We start from the raw sequence: 18,591 nt of genomic DNA, 5'->3' as shown, positions 1-18,591 counted from the left end.
ATTGAAAACTACATCTCGACTGGTGATACACCTCCTATGACCTGGCTCTAGGCACCATAGCCTATAAGCTTTGACTCCTTCAGGGTATCCCATGAACATGCATATCAGAGCTCTAGGTTCGACCTTGTCTTGCCTAATGTGAGCATAGGCTACGCAGCCAAATACTCTCAGTTTGTCGAGATCTGGTGGATGTCCCGACCAAACTTCTACAGGTGTCTTCATATCTAACGCTGTCGAAGGACATCTGTTTATCAGATATGTTGCTGTCGAAACAGCCTCAGCCCAGAACACCTTCTTTAGTCCAGCACTAGTCAACATGCATCTGACTCTCTCCAAAATAGTTCGATTAAACCTTTCAGCCAAACCATTTTGTTGTGGAGTACCTGCAGTAGTTTTGTGCCTTGCAATACCAGAGGAAGCACAAAAACTGTCGTATGCCTCATTGCAAAATTCAAGGCCATTGTCGGTTCTCAACCTCTTGACCTTTCTGCCAGTCTGATTTTCAACCAGAGTCTTCCAACTTTTGAAATTCTCAAAAGTTTCATCCTTAGTCTTCTGGATGAATACCCATAATTTTCTGGAATAATCATCTACTATGGATAGAAAATACCTTGCTCCTGAATGTGATGGACACCTTGCAGGCCCCCAAAGATCAGCATGGATGTAATCAAGGGATCCATGTGTTCTTTGTTTGCCTTTGTTGAACTTCACTCTGCAAGATTTTCCAAGTACACAGGGTTCACAAAACTTTAGCTTTTCGACTTTGTCTCCACCAAGCAGATTTTGTTTCCCTAATTCGACCAGACCCCTTTCACTGACATGGCCCAATCTCATGTGCCAGATTTCTGTCTTTGACAAAGGTTTCGTGGATGCAACATTTGTCGAACCACTTACAACTTCAGCCTCAAGGGTATACAATCCTTTTTTCTTCACGCCTCTCAAGACTTCCTTCGAACCCTTCATGACTCTTAGGATACTTTTCTCTCCTTGGAAAACATATCCTTTCTTGTCGAATTCACCAAGAGAAAGCAGATTTCTCTTCAAATCAGGAACATACCTGACTTCAGTCAACAACCTTATTGACTCATCATGGAGCTTGAATCTCACAGATCCAACACCTGCAATCTTGCAAGCCTTGTTGTTTCCCAGCAATACTGATCCACCATCTTGATCACATAATTCTTCGAACAAGTCTTTGTTTGGAGTCATGTGCCAAGTGCAACCTGAATCCATAATCCACTCCTTCTTAGAGTCACTGCTTGAAACCACAAGAACATCAGATGATTCGAAATCATCTTGAACAATGGCAGCGTTGCCATTATCCTTACCTCCATGATATTTCAGGCGTTCAGGGCACACCTTTCTTGTGTGACCCTCCTTCTTACAATGGTAGCATCGAATGCCAGATGCTTCGCCACTGTAAGACTTCGACTGGCTTTTGCCTTTCTTCTTGTCGAACTTACCATCCTTTCGTAAGAGTTTTCCTTTAACGGCCAAACCTTCGCCAACAGTCGAAGGTTTATGCTCCTTTCGTTCATTCAAGTCCTTAGAGTACAAGGCTGATTGAACTTCTTCAAACGTCAGGGACTCCCTTCCATACAAGAGAGTTTCTTTGAAGTGAGCATGTGATCGAGGCAAAGAACACAATAGTAACAGCGCTTGATCTTCATCATCGATCTTCACATCAATATTTTCAAGATCAAGAATCAGCTTGTTGAACATATCCAACTGCTCAGCCAATACTTTGTCTTCAATCATCTTGAATGAATACAAAGCTTGTTTCAGGTAGAGTCGATTTACCAGCGATTTGGTCATATACAAACTTTCAAGTTTCACCCATAACCCTGATGTCGTCGTCTCCTTTGATACCTTCCGGAGAACCTTATCACCAAGGCTCAACAAAATTGCGCTGTGTGCTTTCTCGATCATATTCGTCTTCTCCGCTGCCGTCAATTCTGCATTCATGGCTGCCTCTCCCTTCAACGCTTCCAAACAACCCTGCTGAACCAGTAGGGCTTTCATCTTCAAGCGCCACAGACCGAAATCATTCACTCCGGTGAACTTTTCAATCTCATACTTTGTTGAAGGCATCTTCTCCATGCTCACCGCACCAATTTGTTGTGAATTCAATGCCACGAACAAAGTATAAAATAAGGGATGAATAAAGGACAAGGAAGAAGAGGAGAACACAAATATTGGTTATAACTGCTAATCTTTTACTTTCACTTAAAACATGATTACAAGTTTACAAGAATAACAAATAACCTCTCTCACCCTAAATTAGGATTTGCAGCTTAGCAATGATGAGAGACTAGTATGCTATTTATAATAAAACCTAACATACTAACTAATGGGCTTTTTCCACAAGACCCATTACACAAGCCAACTTAATAAACAAGTTAACTTAACAAATTAGGGTTTAAACACTAAAACCTAATTTAACATGCTAACAACCCTAGCATCTTCGACACAAGCATGTGAACAACCTTCGACTACATGCTTAATTCTGTCAAACTAATAAGCTGCCCTTCGGCCATACTAGAGTTCGATCCAATATCTCACAGAGGTGTTAAGTCATTACTTTTTATTATGTCCTTCGTTACCTCGCTTCATTAGCCGAGGTAAAATTCATTTCGCGTCTGAGGTTAAAAGCATTTCTTGTAGTAGTGACTTCGTAAAAATGATGAGAGAAATGACAGTGAGATCAAAACTCATTTTTTGAATATGAAAAAGTGATATATAAACTTTAAATTTATAGGCTAAAGCGTGGTATAAATTCTGAAACAATACACGGGTCAAATCAATTCCATAATCGATTCAACTAACCGATTATTGACCTTCAATAATTAATTGCTCAAGTCACAAATGGAAGGTTTTGATATTTATCTATTAACAATCATTAAGAGACTTATCTATTCTATTTTAGACTCAACTTAGTGAAAATAATCGATTAGGTCATTAGGTCTAATTGATTATCCATTTAGAAAAAGTCTTCCTATCAATTAGACACTCCCCTAATCAACTGGTTAGACCTTAAAAATATATTGAGGTGGTTTTCATAAGTAAATAGAGGCATCTCAGATATATTTAGTGTGTGATTTAGCAATTGTATTTCCATAAATACACATGTGTCTTTAAAAGACAGTGGTCACTCAGACGGGCAGGATAAGGCATGCCTTCACGCTTCCTATATTTCATAACTTTAAAGCTTCAAGTTTTGATATCATTATCCTCAAGTTTAGATCATACAAGAACTTTAAATCTTCTTAATGAGACTTGATACATCTTCATATTGATCTCCATCATCTAAGAGTTGATAGTTTAAACCACCGACAACCGTTGAAATAAAAGTCTTCACTTGAATATCATTTGACCATAGTGTTGAGTTGATCTTCAAGAATGTGTTCAGGAAGATAACTTGATTTAGGAGGATAGCTTAAATAACCATATTGTGCATCTTCGATCAATTGAGCTATCTTCAACAAATATAGACTTCATTAGATATCGTTTGATATTAATTGTTATCATCATCAAAATTAAACAGTTACTCATTTGACTTACAACTTTTGTCATCCCTAAGCTTCGCCACTTTGGATCTTCTTAACAATACTTGTAAGCACATAGATCCACAAGTTTTCTTTAGTCTCATAGCCTCGGCTATGAAATACTTTTATGTTCCACGTAAAAAAGTTTCACATTACTCAGAAATTGAGATCAATAATAATTTATATGCAACACTCACACTATCTAATACGATAAGAGAATATTATAGTCTATCTTATTTATGAAAAAAATTAGATACATAGAATAATTGTTGTAACTGAACGATATATATATATATATATATATATATATATATATATATATATATATATATATATATATATATATATATATATATATATATATATATATATATATATATATATATATCAAATACATTGGTTATTCTATGAATCTAAAAAAAAATTATTTTAAATAAAAATTTGAAGGAGTATTATTTTGAAAAGAAATAGAAGAACTATAAACACAACTATATATTCCCTCGGTAACAAATTATAAGCAAATTTTGTTTTTTAGATTCATTGAATTATTGATGTATCTAGTCTATATATAGACCAAATACATAACTTATTCAATGAATCTAAAAAACAAAATTTATTTATAATTCGTTATGGAGGAAGTATAAATCAACGTAGCAAGAAGAAGATCTTTAAGAATAAATGTGTGGCGGTGTTAAACACACATCAATATCTAACATTTATATTACATTCATACTATACTCCCTTTATTTCTTATTATAAGCAAAATTACACTTTTTAGATATATTGAATAATTAAGATACACCGAATAACTAATGTATCTAAATATAATCCTACTACATTAATTATTTAATATATCTAAAAAGTAGAATTTTACTTATAATAAAGAATGGAGAGAATATATATTAAAAAGTTTGACAAATGTCGATAAAGTCATACAAATATTCCCTAAAAAATAGTGTTTTCTATATTTTAACATTTTTTTTAAAATCGATATACGACACTGATGAGAAACTCACACATTATGGGTTACACAAGTTAAGTAACTATTTGTTTAAAAAAAAAAAAAAAACTCACAATCAACTAAAATAGTTAATACGTGCATTGAAGTAATGTTATAATATTTTTAATTATTTAATAATAGATGAATAAATAAAGGTTAGACATTATCATGTCTTATACTAGTAGAAGACGCGTGCGTCCGCACGGGTAAATCAAATCTTAAGATGAATAATGGATTACAAACGCAAAAAAATAAGTTTAAAAATTCGAATGAGAAATGTTAAATTAAGATTCATAAAACATAATAATAGATAAAATGAATCTATATATAGTAGCTATGTAAAAAAAGAACATAGAAATGCAATAGTCATTCGATAAGATTAGGTTGTTGATGATATATAATTGTTATTATAAAATCGCAAATAATATATTTAAAACGAAATATTTATCAAATCACCAACATGATAAATTTAATATGTTTAATAACCATAAATATTTACATATCACTAATAATTATAAATATTTATAAATATTTATAAATATTTTATTGATTAAAATAAAAAATGTATTGTGGTGATAGTGACCCGTAAAAATAGTGAGTTTCAGTAATAAAATTCATCAGAGTTGATAAAATTTACAAATATCAATCGCATTGTTTTCTTATAATACAATAATAAATTGATAGTTTTAGTGATACACATGTAAATTTAAAATGACTTATTTGATTGTAAAATGAACGATAATAATGTAACTCAATTGTATTAAATAAATATCCAAAAAAACGATTGCGGAGATGAAGAATTTAGTCTCTCAATTAAACACAATTGTTAATTAAAATAAAAAAGATTATGCTCGTAGTGACCCGTAAGATAAAATGTTAGTTGTCTACGAGATTATTGATATTTAATTAAAATAAATAAATTATTAATTTTATTAAAAATTAAAAAATAAATAAATAAATATTTTTAATGATAAAAAATAAATAAAATTGATTAAATATGTCATAAAAACTAACTTTTCAAACTTAAACTTATATATATATATATATATATATATATATATATATATATATATATATATATATATATATATATATATATATATATTCTCTTGAAAATCTAAACTTTTCAAACTTAAACTCATAGGGACTGCAAAGCAGAGCTAATATATCGGACAGTGGTGATGGTGCAGATGAATGACATACATTAAATATGAGACTGCAAATAACTGTACTTTATGGAAGAAAACTCATTGTAGTTACTTTGAAATGCAGTCTAGGTGATTGTAAGTATGAGAAAGGGAAAAAAGTGGAAAGGAGAGATATGTGACAGGAAAAAGTTGAAAGTTCCAAAATGGAAGGACAATTGAAATAGACATCTCAAGTTTTAAAAAAGCTATCAGCTACTAAATGTAGATAGTAGAAACATGATAAATAGATATTTTAAATTGACATCTCAAGTTGAAAAAAACATAAATTTTAAAATATTACACGAATCTATCATTCAAATAACATTTGTATTCATTTCATATTGATTACAGCATACATCTTAACTTTTAAAATCTTGGCACCAAAATATGCTAAGTAACTAAAAATCTTAACTTTAATTTAACAATTTAATTCCTACGTGACTTTATTTCAACCTTTAAAAGTGGCACCATGATGCAAATCTATAAATAAAAAAGTATGAGATAGGATTATCATTCTTTTTCGATAGCAACAACACCGACCTATTCTTTCTTTCATGTGCCTATTGCCAATGCAGAAGCATGTCACGCGTGAGCTGAATCGATATTGAAGGGTGCATATTCTTCTGGTTCTACAACTTATCATCTCTTCTCTTTCAAGTACACCCAAAATTTATAACAAATATGTGAAAATTATGTTGTAACAAAAGATTCAACATTTGAAAGATAACAGAAACAAAACAGTCAGCTACTTCCAATTTATCTCAATAAAATTCCATAGCCTAGTTGCAACCCATTCCTCCTAAATATGTCTGCAACTTATCATTTCTTCTCTTTCACTTTTTTCTAACACTTAATAAATATTTTTTAACTTGGTTGTAAATAAATATTATATTGAGAATGAATTCCATCTCTTGAATTCTCTTTAAAAAAATCAAGAAGTGGTAAATAACTTATATATTAAACTCAGTGACAAAATGTTAAAGAAACTATCAATTAAAGACTTTTGAATGACTGAAAATTATAGAAATAAAATGCACGGTTTGTAGTATAAACACAGACATAACATGTTAGAATGAAATCTACAAATTCCATTAAAAGATTTTCTTGGGCAGTGGAAATGTGCATCTTCTAACTTAAATCCAAAATATTCACTGGTTCTAATCCAAAATAAACACAAATATTTAGTAGCAAACTTAAATCTCTTGTGGATAGACTCAATAAGAAATTCACTGGTTCTAATTTAGACAAGTGTTTATGTCATAAAACATCACTAACTCTAAATATATAATACTATATGTTGATTCTATGCATTACAATCCAGATACAAGTAAAACAAAAATTATAAGAGGTCAATGATCAATTAGAAGAGTTGTATGGTGTTAATTTACAACTTTCAAAATATGATTTTGTTTCTCTATTTGACTCTATAGAAAAGTGCTAAGTGCTCAGTTAGTATATCCATGAAAGAGATCTTCTCTATGTTTTCCTTTTCACTTTCCAACATCTTTTGCCTCCTTAACACTACAAGTAAACTATTTTGTCTTAATATTTTGGTTCTATCAGAAAGCAATCTGATAATACAAAGCAATGTATATTAACTTAAGCTCATGTTTTATTCTCTTAAGTATATGATTTAAAATTATATAGATATATTAATAAGTAGCTTCCAACCGAGTTCGAAGCCGAGGAAATTTGCAGCTCCACACAATTTAAATCTGTGACAGAAAACTCCATCTCTTACCCACAAAATTCGAACCAAATCGAAACAGCTTCATAAACTATAGAGAGGTAATTGACTTCTTCCTAACTGATTAATGACAGATTCCTATTAATAACTATCCAAATAATCTTCAATCGAATATACAGATAAGGCTGTACGAATTATAGGTGCACAAATACATAAATGATATAAACTACTTACAATTCTAACATTTCAGTCACAAATCCAACTCAGGATGGGTGATAATAAATATGAATTTGATTTCAAAATCCTGAGTTGTCCCTTTGAGCTGCAAATCATAGAGAGATAGCTTTAACAAATTGATAATTAAAATGTCAGCATATTGATCAGTGATTAAAATGTGACTGGCAATTTGGCTTTTGTTGAATATGTTCTCTTCTCTATAACAATATATGTTTAGTTTCATATGCTTGGTCCCGGCATGAAGAACGGTATTTTGAGACAAGATTACTATACTTATATTGACACAGGAATGAGAAGAGTATAGTTAGTAGACATGTTGTTAGTAGACAACTGTACCATAAACAGCTGCAAATGACAAATGGGATTAATTTAAATGAAGAAGGAATATATGATAAACTTTGGTATCATAACCACGCCTCCACAACAGTCCCGAAAATTGCCATCAGCGTCGAAGGCATAGCTACATGGACTGATAACTGCGCCTCCACAACAGTCCTCAAAATTGTCAGTATTGAAGGCATAACAGCATTGCCAATAAAGCTGCTCCGACATACCAGAAATCTGCGATTAGGAAGAAAAATTGAACATAAAAAACAGCACGAACCACAATCGCAATAATATCTTCAAACAAAACGTATGCACTAACTATGCTAACACATCCACCCATCCTACTACAAAACTAATTCGTCTAAACAGACCAGCAGCGATTAACATTAAGTAAAAAGCCAAAATTCCTAAACAGTTCACATCAAACCAAATGCATACATGGTCGTACCGTACAAACTCTATCCAATACATTACTACGCCATTTCAAAACAAAAGCAGGCAGCCACATTTACTACCAATAAAACTCATACGGACCGCAAAACTCAAGAGCATTCCAAAATAAATCTATTTCACAACAGCCCCAAAACAGATTCGTGCAACTTACCTCCTTCGGCGCAAAAGGATCATTGTCATAATCTTCATCATCAAAATCTGGTGATGGTCTTATATTCCCTGCAGTATCGAAAGACAATAGGACAAAAAAGACAATATGAAAATGAGACTAAAAAGCTAGAGGTATATTTTGGATTATTCTACCGGTGTAATGAAAGGCCAGGAGAGAAGTACCAACCATTTCTTTGAATCATCATATTTTAATGTGGCAGGGACCGATACTCGAACAGAATCAATATTTCTTAAATTTCCAGCCCTGACACTCCATTCAATCTGCATACAAGCAAATTCAACTTCATTTAACCATGTAATGGATAATTTAAAATGCAAATGAAAATAGGTAAGGTTATGTTCTTACATATACACGAAACAGACTTGAATGATTTTCCTGTAATAATCAACCAATTAAAAAGTGCAATGTAAGCTACATGATAACCCTGTACAAAAAAAAAAACAGCTAGTTAAGGCTTAAGTCCCCTAAAACTTAACAGAAGGAATATTAAATAAAGCTAGTATCAAGGTTTTGTTACAACAATGTTGACCTAGAAATTTGTGTTTTGCCCACTCTGTCATGTTCTCACTGTAGAACCTGCAATAACAGAAAAATACAATCACCCTAAGCGTTTGTTTTTTGTTAACCAAAAAACATAAACCAACAAATAACAATTTGAATCTTCTTCACCCTTAAGCTTGTTTTCTTGTTTTCTTCATCCAACTCAGCATTCTTCTTTTGCAAGTTCAATTAAATGGTTAAGAACTAAACTATTAACTTATGCCACTATAAGAAGAAGAAAATGTTGACAGAAAAAGAAGAGAAAACAAAGAAAGTTGGGAGACTATCATATGTATTTTACCATCAATGCATCTTTTCTTCAGTAGAAAGAAGCAACCATCACTGGAAGTTACATACTGAGACATAGAGAAAACTATAACTCAATTTTTCACGCTTTCGTTTCACAGGTTTTTGAGATCCTGGTGCATCATTGCTCTCCTTTTCTCTATCGATTCTTCCTGTTGATTTTAAATCCAGAGAAAAGAATAAATACCAAGAGAAAATAATCACCAAGCTGTTATTCTTAGTATTACAAAATTAATATACAAGCTTTGTACTGCACCTCTTTTTCCATTATTTTCAACATTGCAAAAGTTACAAGCATTCATCTAGATTAATCGAACCTGTTCTCTACCAATGTATAACAACAACAAAAGCATGCCTTCATCCTTGTCTCAGTACAACACAACAACTACTTCCTCTTCCTTGTTTCTCTAATCCGAATCGAAAATCAACAAACATCCACCGTACCAATCCTTTGGCTTCTCTCAACTTTTCCGATCACAAATACTCCCTCCAACCAATGTGTTTCAATAATCATCACCAACTCACTCTTTGTTCACACAACAACGATACCAAACCGCAGTTTGAATCGGAGAAGGAGAAAATCAGAGATTTAGGGTTTGAATCGGAGAAGGGAGAAGCGGAGACGAGGGAGAAAGGGGATGACCATGAATTTAGGGTTTGAATGCTAAAGGAAGAGAGAAAGTGGGGGAGAGAAGAAAGAAAGAGAGAGAACGTCCAAAAGGTGGAGAGAAAGAGAAGTATGGAAAATAGAAAAGTTGGGTTTTGAAAGGTTGGAGGGAAAAACCCAATGGTTAATAGGTATATTAAGAAATAATGAAAAGGAATATGAAAAGGGAGTGCCATTTGGAGGAATGAAGATATGTGATTGGTGGGAATAAAATTTTGATTTAGCAAATTACAATAAAGGGCTTTTATAAGAGTAATTATTTTTTTCATTAAGGGTAATATTGGGTGTTTGGTGGTATGTTTTATTATTAGTTAGGTAGTTGATTGATTTTTAATAATTTTGAAGCATCAATGCTGCTACTTGGGGACCGAATGAGAGTTCGTTCTTCCATAGTCATGTAGTCTATTTCAATTTTTTCAACTAAATAAAATAACACTATTGGTACTTTATACAATTTTCTGTCAATTATTTTTAACGAGTCTGCTTCATTCAACTGGAAAGAAAAAACAACAGCAGCCAAAGAAGACAGAAAAACTGAATTCAGAAAATATCCGATTGAACAAGTTTTTCTTGGACAGATCTCATCTCAGTAACAGAACATACAAAATCTCTGCAATTGAGATCCCAACTTCCTAATTCTCAGCAACAGAAAATTCCCAAATAAAAAGAAGAAGACAATTTATTATTATTATCTATCAAAAAGTAACAAAAATCTCTATAGTTTTTTCCATCAAAAATTTCTTTTGGTTTCTTAATTTTCATATCTAGTATAAGCCTTAATCATATCAATGAATCATTTGATCCCAAACTGCTAAAGTGCCATAATCCCAGTTGAAAACATTTGATCCTTTGTGTATGAAGAATTTGACAACTCCATAGCCTTTGAAGCTTCTGATCTACACTTCTCTTTTCTCTCATCCATCATTATTTGCTTCGAACGACACTCTGTGCTGCAAAATCCTTTCTCTCCCCTACACACACAAAAATATAATCCATGATCAAAATTTATAGCCCAAAATATATGAATTACTAAAAAAAATTAGCTGTGTATTCAGTTAAGCCAGCTCAGTTGATTGTTACGCAGAGAGATGCGATTAAAACCCAAAATATATGAATTACTAAAAAAATTATCTCTGTATTCAATTAAGCCAGCTCAGTTGATTGCTACACAGAAGACATATAATTACACGAGCGAAAATTACCTGTACATGAATATGTCTTTGCCATCGAGATTCATTTGGCATAAATGACAAGAATTGAGAAAATCCAAAGTGAGAAAAGACGGTTCAGCTTCAAGGAAAGTTTGTTTTGGTGGGGATCTTCGGAAAACACCAACGTTGTTGTTTTTCGAGGTATTATTATTAGTATTATAATAATCATGTCTCAAAATTCCACTTTCTTCACCACCATCATAAAAAACCTTAGTGATGGGTTTGTTAGATTCATCACGGTATGTAACATACGTGTAATCTTCCGGACTTCCAACAAGAATCTCGTTTTCAAATAATCGATTCTGTGGAAGCTTTCGATTTTGGATTGGGATTGGTGATGTACAAACATGTTGTTTTGGAACAACCTCGTACCCGGTCTCCTCGGATTTATCAAGAGCCACCACAATTCCAAGACCAACACCACCACCAAATTTTGGTGATTGGATTTGCATCCTCGAATTCATTTCAAACGGGCTTCTTGGACTTCCGATTGTGTCCAAAAGCGCGGTGGCAGTTTCCCCAAAAACTAACAGTTCTGAGAATTTTCGGATCAAGTGCTGGGATCTCTTACCCAACATGATGATAATTGATAATTGTTTGTTGTGAAGAAAATGTGTGTGAATTTTGTGAAGGGTTTTAATGAGAGTGAATGGCTTTTTATAAAAGCATTTTATTTTGTTATGGGTAGAAATGAAAAATAATTGATGGTTTTGGTATTGGAATAAGCCCGCTGTTTCATTTGGAATTATTCGGGTGATGATTGCTAGAGATATGCCCAACAATTATTATTTTATTTTTATTTTTTCTAAATGATTTAATATATGGTATTTTTTTATTGATTTATATTAATGCTTTAGACAGATGCCTACCATGAATATTATTATAAATAAAGGTCACTTTCCAGTGGGCCAGTTTTTTGAAAATGTCAGTTTCAATGATTGAGATGTATAGTGTATAAAAAACTTAAAAGATGGTTTTTAGATATTTGAAAACCGACTACATATTCTTGTAATATTCTTCGTTTTACTTGTATTAATATACCATTATTTTATAAATTATAAGTTTTATTATAATATGAATAAAATATTATTTATATTTTAATTATAACTTTTATTATTATTAGTTTATTTATTTTTTAAATTTTTTTAATTTACTTGATTAAATTTATTAATAAATAATACTTTTGTAAAATAAGTTATATTATTTTTTTTTTGACTTAATTGTAGTTTTTGTTCTTTTATTTTATTTAAAATTTATGAAAATAATTCTCTTATTTTAAATTTAAATAGTTTTAATTCTTTTTTATATTCTTGTATTTAAAATTAATGATATTTTTATTTTTAAATGATAAATATTTTTGAAAAACATAACAAATTATGATATATCAATTTATTATGAAATTATATAAATAATAATATAAATTCAAGAACAAATATTTTATCATTTCTCTTTGAAAAACGTGAGGGTATTTAAATTTAAAATATGGGAATAATTCCATAAATCATGTAAAATTGAAGGACAAAAATTATATTTTTTAATTTGTAAAAAATTACTGTTTTATTTATAATTTGAGATGGAAGATGTATAAAATATAAAAGAATATTTAGATAAAATGGGCTGGACCCATTTTACCATTCCTAATTTTTATTTTTTAAATAATATTAAAGTATACTTGTCATATTTTTAGTGACAAATAACATAAATCAGACTTAAAAAATTAAGTAAATTTTCTCCGAAAATATAATTAGAAAGCATACGTTAGAATCTAGCTAGAAGAGTCAAAGAAAGATAAAAATTAATATAAAGTTGAAAATTGTAAATATATATATTTTTTAAGGAAACTTTGTAAATATATAAATGTTAAAAAGAATGTATAAAAATTAATTCCAAAAAAGACCTTAAATAAATTAATGTAGATGGGTATGTGCAGTTTAATATGTAGATACCTATATTATACCAAAGGCAGTATAAGAAATTCAAATTTTTATGAAAAAAATACAAGCAAAAGTCTACATTATATTTTTTTTATTACTATAAATATTATTTTAAAATAAAATATAAATAAAAATGGTATTAGAAATCTATGGATCTGATTTAAAATGTATACTATACATTAACTATTCTTTGAACTTATATTTTAATATTAACGATTAATGATCATTATTTTTTTCAAGAATTTATAAAATATTTATTTGAGGTTTTAATAGAGATGCGTTGATAGTATAAAATATTATCCAATAAAAATATATCAGTCTGTCATATCATATAAATAATTTAAAATTTTTAATTTAATTTGATGAGATAAAGATAGTCATTATCTTTCTTTTTTTTTATTTAATAATTTGTTTTTATAAAAAAAGCTACAAAATATATAAGATTGATTTTCTATTATCTCAATCAAATTTCTTTCATATGTAATAAGTTAAAATCTGGACTCTTGACTACTTTATTTAAATAAAAAAAACTTAACTTTTTTAATTATTTGAATGATATATCATTTCTAATAAGTTTTTCTATTGTAATTATTCAAAAAAGTAATTATCATTATAAATTATATAAGATTTATTTCTATAAGATTAATCATTTTATTTTTTTTCCTAAAAACACCACTTTCATTTATTTAAAATTACACATTTCTAAATGTATAAATTTTGTTTGACTAAAATAAAAATATATTTGAAATTAAATTTATATTAAGTTAAAAAATAGTACTACCTTTTGTCTTAAATATAATATTTTCTTGAATATTTTAGTTATTTTTTATAAGACTCCTTTTAAATTTCAAAGTGAAAAATTTGATTTTTAACAATATATCCTTAATTTGAGTAAAAAATCACTATATCTTTAATTATGTTATATAATTTTCCACAATGTGTAATACATACTTCATACAAACATCAACTAATTTTATCTCTTAAGAAAAAATTTGTAAAATTATATAAATTAGGAAAAAAATAGGATGAGATATAAATGGACATGTATGGCCTTACTAAGGGTGGAGAATAAATTCATCCTAAATATTTTATTAGATTTTAATATCACTATAGTTAATATTTGTTTTAGAAAAGGAGATAAGCATTTTATCGCATATAAGTGTTGAGTGACAAGTTCTCAAATAAATTTATTTTTTTTTAGAAAATTAGGTAGGAAAGTTTTCTTGGCTTGTAAAGTTATAGCTAGAGAGAGCTTTATGATCCAACATCAAATTTTGTTTATGGACGTAAGGTTTAAGAATGAAGAGTTTGTTTGGTTCGGTTTTTTCGTTCATTAATGCTAGAATATTATAGAAGAACTATATCACACTACAATTCTACACCACCACCATCATCATCTTCGTCACTACTCATCTTAGCATCATCACCCTGAAAAGGAGAAGGAGCAACAATCTCCCGACTATCTAGATGATCAGGAATATTTCCAACTTTTATTGACAAATAAGAGAGAATCTTGGATTGATCCTCGAACATCCTTGATTGGTCCATGTGAAGTCTATTGTTATCTTGTGAACTTGCAAGGATAGCATAATTAAGAGCTTGAAAAGTAATTCCGAATTTACTATGGGTTTAGGTTTGGTAATTCCGAATTAGTAGTGTTTCATCTTTAGTATGTTGATGATACTCTCTTGGGGTTGATCCTTCTATTGAAAATTTGTGGTGTATTAAGGATATTCTTATGGTTTTTTTAGGGCTTCAAGTCTTTGTGTTAATTTTCCAAGAGTATTCTTATCAGGGTTAATGTGGATCATGTCTTTCTTCACCTGGGGACTTTCTCCAAAGTGAAATATACTTTCTTCCTTATAAGTATATCGGTATGCCAGTTGGGGCCAACCCCTGTATTGACACTACTTTTGGTCCTTCGGTTGCCAGGCAGTAAGAGGCAGACATTATTGAAGGCACGAGCTTAAAATCGTGACCCATACCGCGAAAAAATAGTGACTTGTCCTACTCACAACATGGATGATATTGCGCAGATGCAGATGTTCGTTAATGGTCTAAGACTCAAGACAAGGAAAATTATAGATTCAGATGCCAGTGGCTCAACCAATTTTGCAACAGCCACTGGTATGAAGAAGATCATTGAAGCAATCGCTGCAAACGAGCATTTGGAGCTCTATGACAAGGTTACAAGCAAAACAGAAGGAGTAATTGATTTAAAGCTGGAAGCTAACAAGCAGGTAAAAATTGAAGAGACAGTTGCTGCAGAGGTGGAAAAGAGGTTGAAGGCGTTGAACATAAGTACTCAGAAAGTGGCTCAAGTCCAACAAACACCAAACGATAGTTGTGAGATTTATAATGGACCACACAAAACTGAAATTTCTGGTAAGACAGAACTCAGATGTCATATATGGATGTCGTGACATCTGATCTGACATTATAAAACAGACAAGGTAGGCAAAATAAAACAGTGCAGAAAATAAAGAACACAACAGAATTGTTCACCCAGTTCGGTTCAATCAACCTACTCTGGGGGCATACCAAGCCAGGGATGAAGTCCACTATTAGCAGTATCAATTCAGAGCTAAACTCCCAGTTTAAAACTCCTCACTTAATCACTACCCAATGACCCATCTACCTAGGTTCTCCCTAGATATGGAATATCTCCATTCCACTCCCAATCATAGCAATGATGTCTAGCAGTCAACAACTCAGCCACTTCATCGATGGCCTAATTACCAACATTCTAAATACACAAGCAAACATAACTTGGAGTTACTTACAAGCTTTCTCCAAGAACAAAACTGCACTCATTGCTTCACAGCTTCTGAGTGAGTAAAATAAACCTCTTACCTACAGGCTTCGAGGCACAAATCAGTGACCATCCCACAAACCGGGTGGTTCACTTACACGGCTAACCCTAAAAACTACATCTTGTCAATACTCGGCTAGCTTACAAAACTAGGTTACAAAGCTTCTATTTATAAACTATTCTCAACTGGACTTGGGCCTTCAATCACAGCCTTATTTGCTGTTACAAATCAGCAGAAAATTTCTGCTAAAAGAAAGGTCTTCAATCATAAGTTTCCTAAATTATCTCCATAATTAGAAACTGCATAATCTTCACTATTTTGACTTGATTCTCTTGACCTTTAAACTTGCGCCACTTAGGATTGCATAATATTCCATAGAATATTCTGCATCTGTTGAGTACTTACTGGATCTTTATATTCCAGCTCAGCAGGTGCGTGATAGCTAAATATAACAGCAACTGCTGTCAAATACTGATGTCATGACATCGAGCATGACATCCTGAAAACATCTACAAACTGACATAACAAACTGTTGCTAAAATTTCTCCAAGATATTCTCCACAAATATCTTCATAAAATATGCTCCAAGTAACAACAATAAGTTGTTACACTTTTGCAACAGATAAATCCTATAAAATCTTTCAACATTTAGTTTCCTTAATGTTCTCCTTAGATATAGCTCCACATAGGATTCAATGTTTTAGGAATATTCTGTTTCTGTTATAACAGAATCCAAACTGTCAGCTCAAATACGATGTCACGACATCTTCTTCGACATGTTGTTCCAGCTGTTGAAACATCTCAACACAACATGTTTTTCCATTAAATAGAACTCCAACCTGCTTTCTCTTACAAGTTATAATTCTATTTAACCTATTGCTGCTAAATTAGTTTTACCAAACATAAAGTCAATCTGAAAACACCTACAATCTCCCCCTTTGGCTTATTTTGGCTGAAACTAATTTACATAACCTTTGAATTACATAAAGTCACTATTTATGATATTTCAAACTTTACAAGTGACGGTCTTCAGTCTTCTTTTATGATGTTGAAACATCATACTAGGACATCTTTTTGGCAGGTCCAGCTCCAATGTTCTCTCTCTCTTTTAAGGATCCCACATATTACACAAAGTTTCTCCCCCTTAAAAGTTACTCTTCAGAGATAACATAACATAACCACTTCTCCCCCTTTTAGCCATAATAAGACAAAGGCTTTCTTGAAGGAGAACTCACTATAGCATAGGAAACATAGCATCACAGATATCATCTTCATAGAGAAGGAGAAAACTGAGGCCATGATGCACATGAGGAAGAAAATACTAAATTCCCCCCCCCCTCAAACTGAGAACTATGCTACGACACAAATTGACACAACATCCTCTTGTAGAGCATAAGAGGATACTCACTAACGGAAATATAAACATTGGATTATCCATTTACAGACATAGAGAACCAGGCCTCTATATTGGATAATTCAGAACACAAGACAGTCAATGTTCATGACTTTAGAATGATGGACTATCCATAGAGACAACAGACCTTTATAGAATGACTTAGAACACAAGAAACAAAATATGTTCATGACTCGAAACAAGACTCTAAAATTGAAAAGAATATCTTTGCAAAACAACTCCAAAGAATGACATCAGACTTAACAATATCTGAACACTACCCTTAAGCCCTATGATTGTCACAATTTGACAATCATAACCTAGACTCTAGACTTTCCTCATATCCGAAAGAAGAACATGAGAGACTCAAACAAGAGACAAACAAAACGGAAAAGACTCTAGAAACCTGAGCAATTTAAACAACATACCTGGACTTTAACAAATGTCTTAATCTCGAGATGTTATTTGAAAGAGAACTGCATTAGGTGGACTTGTGCAATGGTTGGAACATGCACTATATCAGAACAAGTGATATACACCATCAGTACATGTTTTTAGATGATACTCCAAAGAATGATCCTTGCTAGTTTTCAAGGACAAAACATGTCTTGAGTTATGTTCTGACATCTTGTATGACATTGTTCTTCTGGCTTAAAGATTAGTCTATGAAAGACTTTACATTTGGATAGTGTAGCGGGGAAAATCTGAGATCTTAGCCATAGGATTGACTCGACTCAATATTTCGTTTGAAATCGCCACCGCGCTTTATTGTTTCCAAAAGAAAAGGGAAAAGAACGTAAAACCCAAAGTTTGTTTTTAAAACAAAAAGAGAACTCAGGTTCGGGTGTTGATTATATGAGGGGAAGGTTTTAAGCACCCCTCATATTTGTGGTATTCCACAGGAACCTTTTTGAAAATCTGTGTCGTGTGTGCTAAAAAAAAGAGTTTGTTTTATTTTTAAAATAAGCTCGGCAAGACATTAAGCCTTGTGCCTACATACCTCCTCGGTGCAATGGAGAACTCAGAGCTAATGTAGTTCCGCTAAAAGGGAAAACATTTTTAAAAAAAACGAATAAACACTTTATCGATTTTGGAGAGAAATACTCAGCCATTGATCTT

At 31.6% G+C, this 18,591-nt stretch overlaps 1 pseudogene; it reads right to left on the bottom strand.

The window, feature by feature from the left end:
* Positions 1-10,642: 10,642 nt before the first annotated feature.
* Positions 10,643-12,058, bottom strand: LOC131631930 (FCS-Like Zinc finger 13-like; annotated as a pseudogene).
* Between the last annotated feature and the right edge of the window lie 6,533 nt (positions 12,059-18,591).

This window comes from Vicia villosa, unplaced genomic scaffold (genome assembly GCF_029867415.1).
Source record: "Vicia villosa cultivar HV-30 ecotype Madison, WI unplaced genomic scaffold, Vvil1.0 ctg.000883F_1_1, whole genome shotgun sequence".
Lineage (NCBI taxonomy): Eukaryota > Viridiplantae > Streptophyta > Magnoliopsida > Fabales > Fabaceae > Vicia > Vicia villosa.
Note: the sequence above shows the minus strand (reverse complement) of the source record. Positions and strands in the feature narration are given on the sequence as shown.